The sequence below is a fragment of the Ictidomys tridecemlineatus genome, chromosome Y (genome assembly GCF_052094955.1).
Source record: "Ictidomys tridecemlineatus isolate mIctTri1 chromosome Y, mIctTri1.hap1, whole genome shotgun sequence".
In the NCBI taxonomy this organism is placed as follows: Eukaryota; Metazoa; Chordata; class Mammalia; order Rodentia; family Sciuridae; genus Ictidomys; species Ictidomys tridecemlineatus.
Genome location: NC_135494.1, coordinates 2,529,953 through 2,547,107, shown reverse-complemented (window position 1 = coordinate 2,547,107; position 17,155 = coordinate 2,529,953).

The following is a 17,155-nucleotide window of genomic DNA, read 5'->3' as shown; positions in this document are numbered from 1 at the left end:
AAAAAGATCCAACAATATGCTGCCTACAGGAGACTCATCTGATAGGAAAAGACATACACAGACTGAAGGTGAAAGGTTGGGAAAAATCATATCACTCATATGGACCCCAGAAGCAATCAGGGGTGTCCATACTTGTATTAAATAAAATAGACTTCAAGCCAAAGTTAATCAAAAGGGATAAACAAGAACACTACATTACTGCTCAAGGGAACCATACACCAACAAGACTTGACGATCATTAATATATATGCCCCAAACAATGGTGCAGCTACGTTCATCAAACAAACTCTTCTCAAGTTCAAAAGTCAAATAGACCACAACACAATAATCATGGTAGATTTTAACACATCTCTCTCACCACTGGACAGATCTTCCAAACAAAAGTTGAATAAAGAAACCATAGAGCTCAATAATACAATTAATAATTTAGACTTAATTGATATATACAGAATATACCACTCAACATCAAGCAGATACACTTTCCTCTCAGCAGCACATGGATTCTTCTCAAAAATAGACCATATATTATATCACAGGGCAAATCTTAGCAATTACAAAGGAGTTGAGATACTACCATCCATTTTATTTGATCATAATGGAATAAAATTGGAAATCAATAATAAAATGAGAAAGGAAAAATCCTACATCACTTGGAGATAAAACAATATGCTACTGAATGAACAAAGGGTTACAGAAGACATCAAAGAGGAAATTTAAAAATTCTTAGAGGTAAACAAAAACTCAGACACAACATATCGAAATCTCTGGGACACTATGAAAGCAGTACTAAGAGGAAAATTCATTTCATGGAGTTCATTCCTTAAAAGAAGGAAAAGCCAACAAATAAATGACCTCACACTACACCTTGAAGCCTTAGAAAAGGGGAACAAATCAGCAGCAAATACAGTAGAAGGCAAGAAATAATTAAAATTAGAGCTGAAATAAATGAAATCAAAACAAAAGAAACAATCAAAAAAATTGACAAAACTAAAAGTTGGTTCTTTGAAAAAATAAATAAGATTGATAGACCACTAGCCACGCTAACAAAGAGAAGAAGAGAGAGAACCCAAATTACTAGCTTACGGGATGAAAAAGGCAACATCACAATAGACAATTCAAAAATACAGAAGATAATTAGAAATTATTTTGAAACCCTATACTCTAATAAAATAGAAGATAGTGAAGGCATCGATAAATTCCTTAAGACATGAACTACCCAGATTGAGTCAGGAAGATATAAACAACCTAAACAGAACAATATCAAGTGAGGAAATAGAAGAAGCCATCAAAAGATTACCAACCAAGAAAAGCCCAGGACCGGATGAATATACAGCAGAGTTTTAGAAGAACTTTAAAGAAGAACTAATACCAATACTCCACAATCTATTTCAGGAGATAGAAAAAGAGGGAGAACTTCCAAATTCATTCTATGAGACCAATATCACCCTGATTCCCAAACCAGATAAAGACACCTCAAAGAAAGAAAACTACAGACCAATATCCCTAATGAATTTAGATGCAAAAATCCTCAATAAAATTCTGGCAAATCGTATACAAAAACATATCAAAATATTGTGCACCATGATCAAGTAGGATTCATCCCTGGGATGCAAGGCTGGTTCAATATATGGAAATCAATAAACGTTATTCACCACATCAATAAACTTAAAGATAAGAACCATATGATCATCTCGATAGACGCAGAAAAAGCATTCGACAAAGTACAGCATCTCTTTATGTTCAAAACATTAGAAAAACTAGGGATAACAGGAACTTACCTCAACATTATAAAAGCTATATATGCTAAGCCTCAGGCTAGCATCATTCTAAATGGAGAAAAACTGAAGGCATTCCCTCTAAAATCTGGAACAAGACAGGGATGCCCTCTCTCACCACTTTTATTCATATAGTTCTCGAAATACTGGCCAGAGCAATTAGACAGACAAAAGAAATTAAAGGCATTAAGAGAGGAAAAAAATAACTTAAATTATCACTATTTGCGGATGATATAATCCTATACCTAGAAGACACAAAAGGGTCTACAAAGAAACTACTAGAGCTAATAAATGAATTCAGCACAGTGGCAGGATACAAAATCAACACACATAAATCAAAGGCATTCCTGTATATCAGCGACAAATCTTCTGAACTGGAAATGAGGAAAACCACCCCATTCACAATATTCTCCAAAAAAATTAAAATACTTGGGAATCAACCTAACAAAAGAGGTGAAAGATTTATACAATGAAAACTACAGAACCCTAAAGAGAGAAAAAGAAGAAGGTCTTAGAAGATGGAAAAATATACCCTGTTCATGGATAGGCAGAACTAACATCATCAAAATGGCGATATTACCAAAAGTTCTCTATAGGTTCAATGCAATGCCAATCAAAATCCAAACGACATTTTTTGTAGAAATAAATAAAGCAATCATGAAATTCATATGGAAAAATAAAAGACCCAGAATACCCAAAGCAATTCTAAGCAGGAAGTGTGAATCAAGAGGTGTAGCGATACCAGATTTCAAACTGTACTACAGAGCAATTGTAACAAAAACAGCATGGTACTGGTACCAAAACAGGCGGGTGGACCAATGGTACAGAATAGAGGACACAGAAACCAATCCATAAAATTACAACTATCTTATATTCCATAAAGGGGCTAAAAGCATGAAATGGAGGAAGGATAGCATCTTCAACAAATGGTGCTGGGAAAACTGGAAATCCATATGCAACAAAATGAAACTGAATCCCCTTCTCTCGCCATGCACAAAAGTTAACTCAAAATGGAACAAGGACCTTGATAATAAATCAGAGACTATGCGTCTGATAGAAGAAAAGGTTGGCTCAGATCTACATATTGTGGGGTCAGGCTCCAAATTCCTTAATAGGACACCCATAGCACAAGAGTTAATAACAAGAATCAACAAATGGGACTTACTTAAACTAAAAAGTTTTTTCTCAACAAGAGAAACAATAAGAGAGGTAAACAGGGAGCCTACATCATGGGAACAAATTTTTACTCCTCACACTTCAGATAGAGCCCTAATATCCAGAGTATACAAAGAACTCAAAAAATTAAACAATAAGAAAACAAATAACCCAATCAACAAATGGGCCAAAGACCTGAACAGACACTTCTCAGAGGAGGACATACAATCAATCAACAAGCACATGAAAAAACGCTCGCCATCTCTAGCAGTCAGAGAAATGCAAATCAAAACCACCCTAAGATACCATCTCACTCCAGTAAGATTGGTAGCCATTAGGAAGTCAAACAACAAGTGCTGGAGAGGATGTGGGGCAAAGGGTACTCTTGTACATTGCTGATGGGACTGCAAATTGGTGGGGCCAATTTGGAAAGCAGTTTGGAGATTCCTGGGAAAGCTGGGAATGGAACCATCATTTGACCCAGCTATTGCCCTTCTCAGACTATTCCCTGAAGACCTTAAAAGAGCTTACTACAGGGATACTGCCACATCGATGTTCATAGCAGCACAATTCACAATAGCTAGACTGTGGAACCAACCCAGATGCCCTTCAATAGATGAATGGATAAAAAATGTAGCATTTATACACAATGGAGTACTATGCAGCACTAAAAAATGACAAAATCATGGAATTTTCAGGGAAATAGATGGCATTAGAGCAGATTATGCTAAGTGAAGCTAGCCAATCCCTAGAAAACAAATGCCAAATGTCTTCTTTGATATAATGAGAGCAACTAAGAACAGAGCAGGGAGGAAGAGCAGGAGGAAAAGATTAACATTAAACAGAGACATGAGGTGAGAGGGAAAGGAAGAGAAAAGGGAAATTGCATGGAAATGGAAGGATACCCTCATTGTTATACAAAATTACATATAAGAGGTTGTGAAGGGAATGAGAAAAAAAAAACAAGGAGCAAAATGAATTACAGTAGATGGGGTAGAGAGAGAAGATGGGAGGGGAGGGGAGGGGGATTGTAGAGAATAGGAAAGGTAGCAGAATACAACAGTTACTAATATGGCATTATATAAAAATGTGGATGTGTAACTGATGTGATTCTGCAATCTTTGTAATGTTTTGTACAACCAATAAAAAATTAATAATAATAATTAAAAAAGGAGACATATATTGGATAAGGCCTTACCTAGGCATACCAACAGGAAAGTTGAGACCTTTATTTGATAACCTAAAAGGTCCATCAGATCCAAATTCACCCCAAATGTTAATGCCTGAAGCAAGAAAGGCATTAAAAATCATTGAAACATATATGGAAAATATGCATTTGGATAGAATTGATATAAGTTTGCCTTTATTATTTATTGTACTACCAACAAAATATATTCCTACAGGAGTATTTTTTGCAAGAAGGTCCATTGTTATGGACACAGTTATCTTATTCTCCTAACACTATTGTTACTAGGTATCCTGAGGATGTAGGACAATTAATACTCAAAGGAATAAAAGCAGCAAAGGGAGTGTTTGGAATTTCTCCCGATAAAATTATTACTCCATATACCATGGATCAAATTGATGAGTTAGCTAATGAGTTAAATACTTGGGCAATAATCATGTGCAAATCTAATGTTTCATTTGATAACCACTTACCATCTAATCCTTTATTGTCTTTTTGGTCATCACATCCTGTAATTTTTCCAAAAATGACAAGAAAAAAACCTATCATGAATGCTCCAAATATATTCACTGATAGGTCAAATAATGGTACAGCAGCAATAGTTACACCTGATCAAACTTTTACATTTTTAGTACCCAAACAATCAGCTCAAAAGGTAGAGCTTAATGCAGTATTACAAGCTCTTGTGATGTTTAAAGATTGTGTATTTAATTTATTTTCCGATAGTCAGTATATAGTTAATGCTATAGTATCCCTTGAAGATGATGGTAGAATTTCGCCTTCCTCTACTGTTTTCTCTTTGTTTTTCCACTATAAAAAGTCTAATCTGGGACAGAAAAGATGCATTCTTTATAGGACATATCAGGGCACATACAGGATTCCCTGGAGCCCTTAGTTTAGGCAATAATTTAGCAGATAAAACTACACGTGACATATATATTTTCTCTACACTAGATGAAGCTGCAAAATTTCATAAAAAGTTCCATGTCAATGCTAATACTTTACAAAAGTGTTTTAAAATATCTAAGGAACAAGCTAGACAAATAATAAAACAATGTCAAAATTGTGTGACCTTTTTACCACAAGTTAATCTTGGAGTCAGTCCTAGAGAACTGATACCTAACCATATTTTGCAGATGGACGTTACACACTTGCCAGAATTTGGAAAATTATAATATTTGCATGTTACACTTGATATTTCTTCCAGATTTTTGATGGGTTCCCTTTATGCTGGAAAAAAAACTAAAGATATTATAGCTTATTGCTTACAAAATTTTGCCGCTGTGGGCATTCCAAAACAGTTAAAAACAGATAATGCCCCTGGTTATACTTCTACCTCTTTTAAACAATTTTGCTCATCATTTGGCATTACTCATATAACAGGAATCCCATACAATCCACAAGGACAAGGCATAGTTGAAAGAGCTCATCAAACTATTAAAATGTACTTATTAAAGCAAAAAGAGGGAATTGGGAAGGGGTATATATCCCCCAAATATAAACTTAAAATAACCCTTTTTACTCTAAACTTTTTAAATTTAGATTCATCAGGGCTTAGTGCTGTGGAAAGGCATATGTATCCAAAAAATGTACATAAGCCCAAGGTACTTTGGAAGAATATTCTAACAGGACAATGAAAAGGTCCTGACCCACTGATTATCTGGAGTCAGGGGTCTGTTTGTGTTTCCACAGGGAGAATAGCAGCCAATTTGAATTCCAGAGAGATTAACTAAAGCGATTTCTACAGACCAAAAGAATATGATTTGGCTCAAATTCATAACAGCTGATATCCAGAACTCCAGTTTGGCTATCCCTACATCTGCGACAGTGGTTCTCCCACACCTGGAGGCTAATGAAACCAGGATGCTTTTTTCAATATCTATTTTATTAATGCCCTTTCCCACATCGTGAAGTTTTATTTTGTTTTTTGAGCTCATACAGACCTAGGTTAATGTTTTGCTGATCAGTTCTATTTTTTGACTATGGAGTTTTTAAACATTGCAATGGAGATTTCACCTGTAAAAAGTTACAAGGCCTTTACTATTATGTTATGTGTTGTATGTATTATATTATGTGTGCACACTTGTGTTTTGTGTTGTATGTTTGTATGTGTGTATGTCCATATATCATATATGACGAGCGCTCATGAAAAAAATGGATCCAAATATTTTTTTTTATTCATGTGATTTAAATGGCTTAATTTAAATTGGGTAAACAGCTGTTGAGGATAGTTTTAATATGTGAACAAGAAAGGAGGTTAACAGATCTGTTTGTTTACTTTCATCTTTCCTTTTCATTATATTTAATAATTCTGTTCAGGATAATGTAAATTGTTCAGAAAATTGTTTTCTTTTAGTGCCTGCTGGAATGTTACATAATTTTTTCTTTAGCCATTATTGCCAGAATTCCTATCTTCATCCCAGTGCCAGTAAAGACAAAGATGATAGCTATCACTGAACTTCTTGCAGAACTTGCCTCGACTATGTATCACTTGTCTGCATTGTGAACTGTCTGTTGGTGCAGCAACTTGTGGTATTGCCAGGGTATTTTTACTGATAGTGTCATCAATGGTACAATTTTTCCAAAAGGAGCCATCAATTGTCTTGGTGTATCCTCCTCCCTTCTGTTGGTGATGGTCGTTCAGCTAAAATTTGGGGGCCAACAGAGGTGAGGCAAAGAACATCACCCCTTCACAGGTACAAAGGTCTATCCACAGGTATGGCTGTATGCTGGACCAGTAGTCAATGACGAGTAATATCCAATTGCAATGGTACAAACCTAAGACAGGAGGCTGATGCCTTGAGGTCAGCTCATCCGGTGACAGGTAAGGACCATATGTAGTATTAGACAACCTAAGGAAGGCATGGTCCCTAAGCCACATGCTTGTTGTTTAAACAGAGATGGAGAGATGTTGAGAGCCACAGCCAAAGTGGCCCCAGCAAACTTCCAGCTGATTGGCTCATAGCAGCCCCAGCAAGCTTCCAGCTGATTGGCTCACCATGGCCCTAGCAAACTTCCAGCTGCCAGCTGATTGGATCCTCTGTGGTGATGATCATTGGGCTGTTTCCCCACCCTTCCAGACCACGGAACTGCTTATTGGGGGACTCTTTTGGCTCCACCCATGCGACCCAGCCAATCAGCCTCAAGAGCAGGAGGAGTGGGGGGTTGAGAGGCTCGTGGGAAGCCGATGGTGGCAGTTGGGCTCTGAGGAAATACCTGAAGAGCTCGTGTGGTGCGGCGTGTGTATTCTAAAAATAAAGTTCATTTCTGCTTGATAAGTGGTTCATGAATTGTGCCCAGCCAGACTGCAGCAAACTTGGGAGAGTAAGGATTAAACAATATGATTCCAGCAAAATGGTAAGAGCATCACTGCTCAGACTTTTATTTTAAAACTTATTGTGTACTATAAATGTTTTATGATAAGAAATCACTCAATTCAATGAATTGTAAAAGCTATAAACTTGTTTATAAAAGACTTTTTAAAAACTTCCTGCTGCATTTAAATTAAAATTGTTTTAGATTGTCTAATTTCAAACATTTTCTCAATTAAAGTGACACTTCTGATAAGGCACACCAAATATTAGTGGAACTGGGGCACACAGCTCTAATTCTAGCTGCTCAGGAGGCTGAGGCAGGAGGTTCATGAGTCCAAGGTCAGACTGGGCAAGTGAACAAGGCTCTACCTCAAAATCAGTGCAAGAGACTGAATGGTAGAGTGCTTTCCCAGCATGTGTGACAGACTGGGTGTGACACAAGCCTGGGGTGGGGTGACATGCATAATCTCAGCTAATTCAGTATGCTTTAGTCTTTTAGTGTTTTGAGTTTTAAGATACTTAAAAATATTTCAATTTTAAAAAGCTGTTTACATTTTGTACCAGAAAACTTTATTCATATATTGTATATATATAAAACTTTGTATGTGTTCATGTATACTATACATATTATACAATACATATGTTTATGTAATGATACATGTCCTAAACAATAATTGGGCACACTATCATTTTAGAAGAATCCACATGAGATGTGGCAACAGTTTTCCCTTTTCTGTATCCTAAACTTGAATTACCCTCAGCAATGAATTAACATAATATGATGAAATATGGATACATGTATCCCAGGCAGAGAGCATGAGGAGGTAAGTACAGAGTGATTCAGCTAAACAGAATCAGTTGTTTTAGTGTCAAATGTACCCCAAAAAGACTTGAGGGGACAATCATTATTAGTGGGGCCCAAGCATAGGAAGGCCTCCTTGCTCAGTGCAGGCTCAATAAAACACTCAGTGTGATCATTTTGATGTCAATTCACAGTTGTGATAAGGTGTTCCTCCTTTTGTTTTCTTAGAAGAGAAACATATCTTGTTACCCAGGGTATGAATGTGTGGGCACTTAGCCACTGAGCATTTTTTTAATATTTTATTTAGAGACAAGGTCTTGCTGAGTTGCTTAGGGTCTCTACAAGTTGCTGAGCCTTGCTTTGAACTTGAATTTTGACACATCATATATAGATGTAGTATAACTTCTCATTCTTCTGGTTGCACATGGTGTAGAGTTACACCAACCCTGCCATCATATATGTACAGAGGGTAATAGTGTCTGCTTTGTGCTACTCTCAGTCCTACCCCTGTGCACCCTCCCCTCCTCCCACTCCCCTCTGTCTAACACACAGTACCTCTATTCTTCCCCAGCCCACCTTCTGTGCCTTCTTCTGAATTTGCATCTGCACATCAGAGAAAACATTTGGCCTTTGATTTGGGGGACTTGCTTATTTTGTGCACAATGATATTCTCCATTTCCATCTATTTACTAGCAAAGACTATCACTTTATTTTTTATTAACTGAGGAATATTCCATTGTGTGTGTGTGTGTATCCATTTTCTTTCTTTATTCATCTGTTAATGGAACCTAGATTTGTTCTTTTTTTAAAATGCCATTGATTCAATAATAGATAATTTTAATAATACTCAATAATTGTCTCACATTTTGTTAAATCTTTATGACTTTAATAATTGTTTTGTAAAAGCAAAATAAAGATTTATACATAGATTTTTAAATTTGAAAAAAAGAAAACTGTATACCACAAGTTGATCTAAAAGTTCTGTATAGTCTTCTCACTTAGATAGAAATTGAGATGCTCCCAGTGTTCCACATATATTTGTGAAAGAAACCAAAACTGTAAACCACTCTTTAATCTTAATTTACTCCCTACCTTGAAATATTAAGCCAGTAGATTATTAACCTGCTATCTGCCTTTGTATTATGCTTGCAAGAATTCTATTAGCTGTAAATTCCCAAGGCATTCCTCCACCATTGTAACTTTTGGAGCTATAAAACCTTTCACCTGAAGAGCTGGGGTGCTGATCTGTAGCCTAGCTTTGTGAGAGACAGCCTCTGGTGGACAGCTTTTGTGTACACAATACAAGCTTGCTTTAGTTTGATTTAAAATGGAGTTGGTGATCTTTTCATTGCATCGTGGTTCAATATTAACACAGTGACATCAATGTTCACTAAAAAACTACACTGATCAAGCCATGGAGCTGTAGCATGAAAACAGATTCCTAAAAACTAATGGAAAGATTTGAAGATTTGATGATGAACACATTTGTGAGTAATTCATTTTAGCAATCAGATTGAAACCATCAATGAGGAAAGAAGTGTTTTCTAAAATGTTTCTAGGAAAGTTAAATGTTCATCTGCAATAGGGTGAACCTGGAGCCCCAGCACCAGTCACACATTAAACACACAGTCATCTTTGTGAATAAAAGTTTGCCATCTCTAGGAATTAGAGAAATACAAGTTAAAACTACACTGAGATTCTATCTCACTCCAGTCAGGATGACAATTATCAGGAACACAAGTAAATATAAATAAAAATGTGGAGGAAAAGCCAAACTCATAAATTGTTGGTCAGACTGAAAATTGGTGCAAGGACTCTGCAAAGCAGTAGGGAGATTCCTAGAAATCTAGGAATGGAACTACCATTTTTCCCAGTTATCCCACTCCTCAGCTTATACATCTCAAAATTAAAATCAGCATAGTCCAGTGATGCAGGCACATCAATGTTTATAGCAACTGAATTGACAATACCATTGACAATGGAATCAGTCTAGATGCCCTTGAACAGAATAATGGAGAATGAACACACACACACACACACACACAAACACACACACATTAGAATATTAATCAGATGTAAATAAGAATAAAATATGACCTTGACTGGTAAATGAATGAGGGTGGAGTCTATCATGCAAAGTGAAATAAGCCAATCCTCAAAACCCAAAGGCTGAATGTTTCTACTTACATGTGAATGCTTACACACAACCAGGAAAGGTGGGGTCACAAAAAATAGAAGTCTATTGCTTTACACTAAAGGAAAAGAAGGGAAGGCAGAAGGGGAATAGTGAATAAAGCAGACTTAATGGGTCATCAGTTTCCTATGTTTCTTTATGAATACACGACCAAGGTAACTCCACATCATGTTCATCCACAAGACTGGGATCCTACTTAGAATAAGTTATAGTCTATTTATGCATAAAGGGTCAAAATACACTCTAGTGTCATGTGTATCAAAAGAGAACAAATTTAAAAAGTGAAAAAAGACGCACTCATGGAGCATTCAGAAATGAAAGTACTGAATACACTAGAATTCTCAGGGCAAAAATGAGAGGAAATTTTGATGCTCTTGAAAGAGAAAAACAAGCCTTAGAAATTGCATCAAACCAAATCAAGAAAAGAATTATAAATAGTTTTTCTTTCTTTCTTTCTTTCTTTCTTTCTTTCTTTCTTTCTTTCTTTCTTTCTTTCTTTCTTTCTTAAGATTAAACCCAGGGGCATTTATGCACTAAGCCACATCTCCTGCTATTCTTTATATTTTATTCAAAGACAGGGTGTCACAGTGTTGCTCAGGCCTCAATAAGTTGCTGAGGCTGCCTTTGAACTCACAGTCTTCCTGGTCCAGCCTCCTGAGCCACTGGAAATATGGGCATGTACCACCTCACCAGTAAGAACAGAAATTTTTTTGAAAGAGAGAGAAAAAGAGAGAATTTTTTAAATATTTATTTTTTAGATATCAGTGGACACAACATGTTTGTTTGTATGTGGTGCTGAGGATCGAAACTGGGCCACACGCATGCCAGGCGAGCACTCTACTGTTTGAGCCACATCCTCAGCACCAGAACAGAAAACTTGACATAAAGAATACCTCCTCCAATTTTTAAAAGAACATGAGAATACTTTTTATATTTAACCATCCCAAAATGTATGTGTACATCAAAATATAATTAATACATGATTATAGTTTTTATAATTATACATACAATTTTTGTGTGGAAAAAAAATTAATTTTTTATTTCTTTAATTAGTAGTACATGACATTAGAATGCATATATGCACTTTGATATATCATAGTTGGATGGGATATCATTTCTCATTTTTCTGAGTGTACATGTTGCAGAATCATATTAGTCATGTAGTCAAATATGTAAACACAGTAATGATGTCTGTTTCATTCTACTACTATCTTTCCTATCCCCACATCCCTCTCCCATTCCTCCCATCACTTCCCTCAACCTAATCTAAGGTAAAACTATTCTGCCCTAGTTCCCCATCCCTCCTGAATTAGCATCTGCATATTAGAGAAAACATTCCTCTTTGGTTTTGTGGGATTGGCTTATTTCACTTAGCATGATATTCTCCAACTCCAATCATTTACTAGAAAATGCCATAATTTTAGTCTACTTTAAACCTGACTGATATTCCCTTGATTATATATACCACATTTTCTTTATCCGTTCATCTTTGGAGGGGCACTTAGCTTAGTCCATAGTCTAGCCGTTGCAAATTGACCTGCTATAAACATTGTTGTGGCTACTAAGGAGGTCATACAAGTGAAAATATTTTTTAAAAACACAAGTTGCTGAGCAGGAGAAAACATTTCACATTATATATTTAATTATTTCCTAGTATCCAGACTATAACAGGAACTCTAGTGACTCCATAATAAAATGATTGACAAATTAAAAAATGAATTCTAAATGGTGAACCCCTCAAATATTTCTGCTACTCTTTATGGTGTTTCCTGAGAATAATTTTCAAAATGCTAATTGTTAATTTTTGCAAGTTGACTGACATCTAGGAAGGCCACACCCAAGGGCAGAGCAAGAGAAGGAAACACAAAAATGTCATATCCCAAACAGGACAAGGGGTAATATCACAAAGGAACGGGTGAGCATAGCTCGGCCCACAGGGTTATAGGAAGGCTCGCCTATGCAAGAGGACACAATCACAGCACTCCAAAGATTGGGACTATCATCTGGGTTACATAGGCAACCAGATCACAGAGTGAACAAAAATGATGCCACACCAATCAGAAGGGGCGACAGAGTCAAATGCTAGTTTGGCCTCACACACACTGGGTCTCACTGAGTCTGGCTCCAGGGGAACTGAGCTAACTGGGCTGTGCAAAATAACCACACAAGAGACAGAAATACCTTTTTCTTTGAGATGCTGTGAGAGGTCCTCTGAGAGAGAGAGAGAGAGAGAGAGAGAGAGAGAGAGAGAGAGAGAGCGCACAAGAATGTGCTGAACCATTTTATTGAGGAGAAGTCATTCAAATGAGGCAAGGAGTCAGGTTTCAGGGGCCTGAGTCTAGCTTCCTGATGTCTGTGTCAGCAGGTTGACTGACATCCAGGAAGGACACATCCAAGGGAAGAGGAAGAGAAGGGGACACACAAAAGGCATCTCCATGGAACATTCTATCCCAAATAGGGCAAGAGGTAATACTACAAAGGAACACATGAGCATAGCTTCACCCATGGGGATATAGGAAGGCACACCCATGCACGAGGACACTGTCACATGACCCTAAAGATTGGTCATCCTTTGGGTTACATAGGCAACCAGATCACAGGGTGACCAATGATGATGCCACACCAATCAGTAGGAGAGACAGACACAATCACATGGTAGTTTGGCCTCCCACAGATGAGGTCTCACCAAGTCCGGCTGTGTTATTTTATCTCCCCTGTTTTTCTGATGTTATCCACATGCTCTGTGCAAACACGCAACACCTCTGAATCCTGGGGAATCAGGGTTCCCATATCTGCTCCTTGCTCAGGTGACACAGTCTGAGGCTAACATGAATGCTTAGAGCAGGGCAGTCATGTGATCCCGCAGGAGCCAGGCAGGGGGCGCCCTTCCCACACACTTCTCACTCCTCCTGCAGGATTTCTTAATGCAGGAGGAAGGATGGAGTCTGACTCTCATTTCTGCTTCCACTGCAAGTGAGGTTATAGAACAACTCCAAAGCTCTAGAGGACACATTTTAGTATCATGTCCAACTACAGCATCAACTAGTTATGAAAATTAAAGGTTTCCCTGGCTCATGAGAATGAGAGGATCTGGAAAAGGGCTGTCAGGGATGAGGGATGAAGACGTGCCCTTTTCATAACCTTCCTGGGATCCCATTAAGAGGCTACCATTTGCAGTAATCCTCTGTCTGATCATATAAGAAGCAAAGGTAAGGCCTAGTGGCTATTTTTTAAAGTTCAGAATTCTGGTAGGAGAGGGGAAGAAAGATAGATGCATTACATCCGGTAGGGACGCAATCGACTGAAGATACTAGGTGAGTGTAACAAGGACATATGTCTCGTTACATATGCCTTGGACATATGTCCCTCTGACTTTGAATCTCCAAGTATCATGGTGGAGTAGGGCAGGTGGGACACAAGATGGGGGGAGGAGTGACAAGAAAGTTTTAGTTGGTTGAGAAAGGCATCCATAGAACAGCTCAAAGGGGCTAAGTCCTGAGGGGGCTCTAGGAGTTGCCCAAATTTGGGTGAGGGCCAATGGCAAAAGATTGGGCCAGGACAGTCTATGTTCAATAGCAAGCTTAGTGAGATGATCCTTGAGAATGCCATTAGGCCTCTCAACATTACCCGAGGATTGGGGTCAGTGGGGGATGTGGGGTCTCCAAGTGTGCCGCAGTCCGGCTACAGCAAAATAACGGGGGGGGGGGAGTGTAACAAACAACTTGTGTACATTGATACAGCAGGAGTAGGAGCCGTTTATTGTAGGACCGGAGGGGTATTTATACATTCCACACAGCTTATCTTAATTAACATAAACTCGATACAGCAGTCAACCAATAAGGAATCTCCACACTAAATGGCTCGCTGGCGTTACTTCATAAACCACTCTGGCAAAATGCCAGGCGCCATCCAGACTTGTTTACAGACTCTAACATTTGCCAGGCACCATCCTGACTTGTTTATATACCTTAACACAAGTGATGTTAAGGCCTTTGGAAACTATTAAACAATCCGAGAAGTGAAGGCTGGACAGTTGTCTGACTGGATGGAGGCAGGAAGTTCGAACCTAGGAATGCTCTGCTTAATGAGGATGGAGGCGACAGTGTCAGCAGTTTCCAATGGTGTCAGCAGTTTTCCTGGAGGTAGGGAAGGCTTCTATCCAACTGTAAGAGAGTGCTATCCCCAACTTACAGTTAAATCCTGTGTCAAGGCCTGACCAAAGTGGTAGGGACTGTCCCTGAAGCCTTGGGGTAGGTCTGTCCATGTCAGCTGTTGAAACCTAAAGAATGTAAGGTCTTCCCATGTGAAGGCAAAGAGGTAATATGAGTCAGGATGCAAAGGCACTGTAAAAAAGTCAGCTTTAAGGTCCAGCACAGTAAAGTGAATTGTCAAAGGGGATATGAGAAAGAAAAGCATGAGGGTTGGAAACCGAGTGGATGGGAATAACTGCCTCATTAATTAGGCAGAGTTCCTGGACTAAGCGATAGACTCCGGAGGGTTTGCGCACCAGCAGTATGGGGGTGTTGCAGGGGGAGTCAGTAGGAATAGGAGTCCCTGGGCCAGCAACCAGTGTATAATGGGTTTAAGTCCCTCCCTATGGGTTTTGGAGATGGAAAATTGGGAACACAAGGAAGTTTAGTTTGGTGTTTCAGCTGGGTATGGACTGGCTTGTGTTGGGAGGCAATAACCAGCATGGAGATGTCTCAGACCTAGGGATCAGGGGGCAATGGCCCAGTAGGTACTGTCAGGTCATTAGAGAGGGTAAGAGTTAAAGGCCAAAGGAGATGGGTGGTAGTATTCTTGGGGTGTAATGGGAGGGTGGCTCCTAATAATTGGAGAACATCTCTGCCTAGGAGAGGAACTGACAGGATGGAATGACCAGAATAGTGAGTGAATGGGTATCCCTCCAGGGCACAGGCCAGCTTTACAGTTCTGTTTGGGGATAATGGCTTGTTATCAATCCCCATAACTGATACATGGGAAGGAAACAGAGCCCTAGAATGGGCAGGCAAGACACAATAGGTAGCCCCCATGTCCACAAGGAAGGTTATGGACTTACCCACTGCCTGGAGCATTACCCTGAGCTCAGAGAGGGCTGAGGAGGGTCTTTGAATCTGGGCTTCTTCAGTCTTCTGCAAACCCCAAAAGTTCAGGAGAGGGGACTGCCTGACTGGTCATACCTCCTGCATAGAGGTGCCAAGGAAGGACCAGCCAAAAACAGTCAATCTTCCAATGTCTTGTCTGCTTACAGGTGGGGCATGGCCTGGAAGGAGGCCATGGGTTTGGGCATTGGGGAGCCCAGTGACCTTCGCATCCATATTTGAGGCAAGCCTCTGGTGGAGAGGAATGCTGGTTCCCTCTGAAACTTGCTGGAGACGTAGGCCTCAGGGCTGCTGTCAAGGCCTGAGTTTGGGGTGTTACCTTTTTCTGCAATGGAGCCTGCTTTAAAAGCCATTTTCACCAGATCTCAGGTAGGGGTCTGAGAGTCCTCCGCAGCTCCTCTGAACTTTTTCTAATATCATGAGCCGATTGAGTAATGAAATGGGTTGCTAACACTGTAGCCCTGATGGGAGACTCAAGATCTAGCCTAGTGTATTTGGTTAGGGCCTCTGTAAGGTGGTTGAGAAGTAAGGATGGATTTTCATCAGGGTTTTGGGTAATGTCCTTCAGTTTATCAAAGTTAACTACTTTATTAGAAACCGCTTGCATGCAGTCCCAGTTAGGTTCAGTTATGGGACATGCACTCGGACTATCCCTTCAGCACCAGCTACTTCCCTGACAGAACAAAGGCACTGTGAGTTACCTGATAAAAGGGATCAGTGGGACACTGACAGGAGAAGAGAGGCATGAGTAGGGCGAGGGGAAGGGCTTATCAGTAGAAGAGGTGAGCAGAGTTGGGGGAGGGGGAGAGGCTCAGACAGATCCCACCCATGAGCAGAAGGCAGGACGGTGGAGGACTGGGAACTCTTTCTACCCTTTGAGGCACCGGCAATAGTTAAAAGGTCCCAGAGGAAATTTGGATCTAACGAGCCTTCTGGAGGTCAATGATTGTCATTATCTAGCGGATATGTGGGCCAATCTTGGGTACAGAATCTGATAAGGATTTGGGGCTTGAGATCCGGGGAGAGAGAAAGTAGCCAAATTCTTAAGGAGACACTTGAGTGGTGAGGCTTCTGGTATAGGCGAGGACGCACCCATAGTTAGAGAGTGGAGGAAGGGAGAGCAGAGGGAGTAAAAGAATTAACCCCGGGCCGGGCCGTAGGAGCTTCCTCCAAGTGTAGAGCAGATGGACGATCACGTGGGCATCCCCGAAGTGACCAGTCCACTGCGAGTAGGCACAGAGGGCACAGCTCGGTCATCACCATGGACGAAGTGCAGTCTGTGTGACCCTGTAAGGGTCAAGGCCACGGGTCACCTGGCACCAGAAAAATTTCCCACTGGAACGAGAAGTTTAAAGAAGGAAGGAAAGAGCAGAGCCCCAGGGAACGCAGCCCCTGGCCGGAAGTTCAGCTCTGGGCTGAACACAGCTCCAGCGGGGCGCAGGGCTCTGCTGGGTGGGGGCGGGCACAGTCCTGGGCCAGGCAGGGCGCACAGCTACCGCAGTGCGCAGCTCTACGGAGGAGGAAGAGACCAGGGAGCCCCTCTCTGTCAACCCAGAAGCCTCACACCTCAAAGGGAAGCGGGTCGCCAGAGGGTCCACTTCGACCAGTGAAGGTCTTAGTGGGGTGT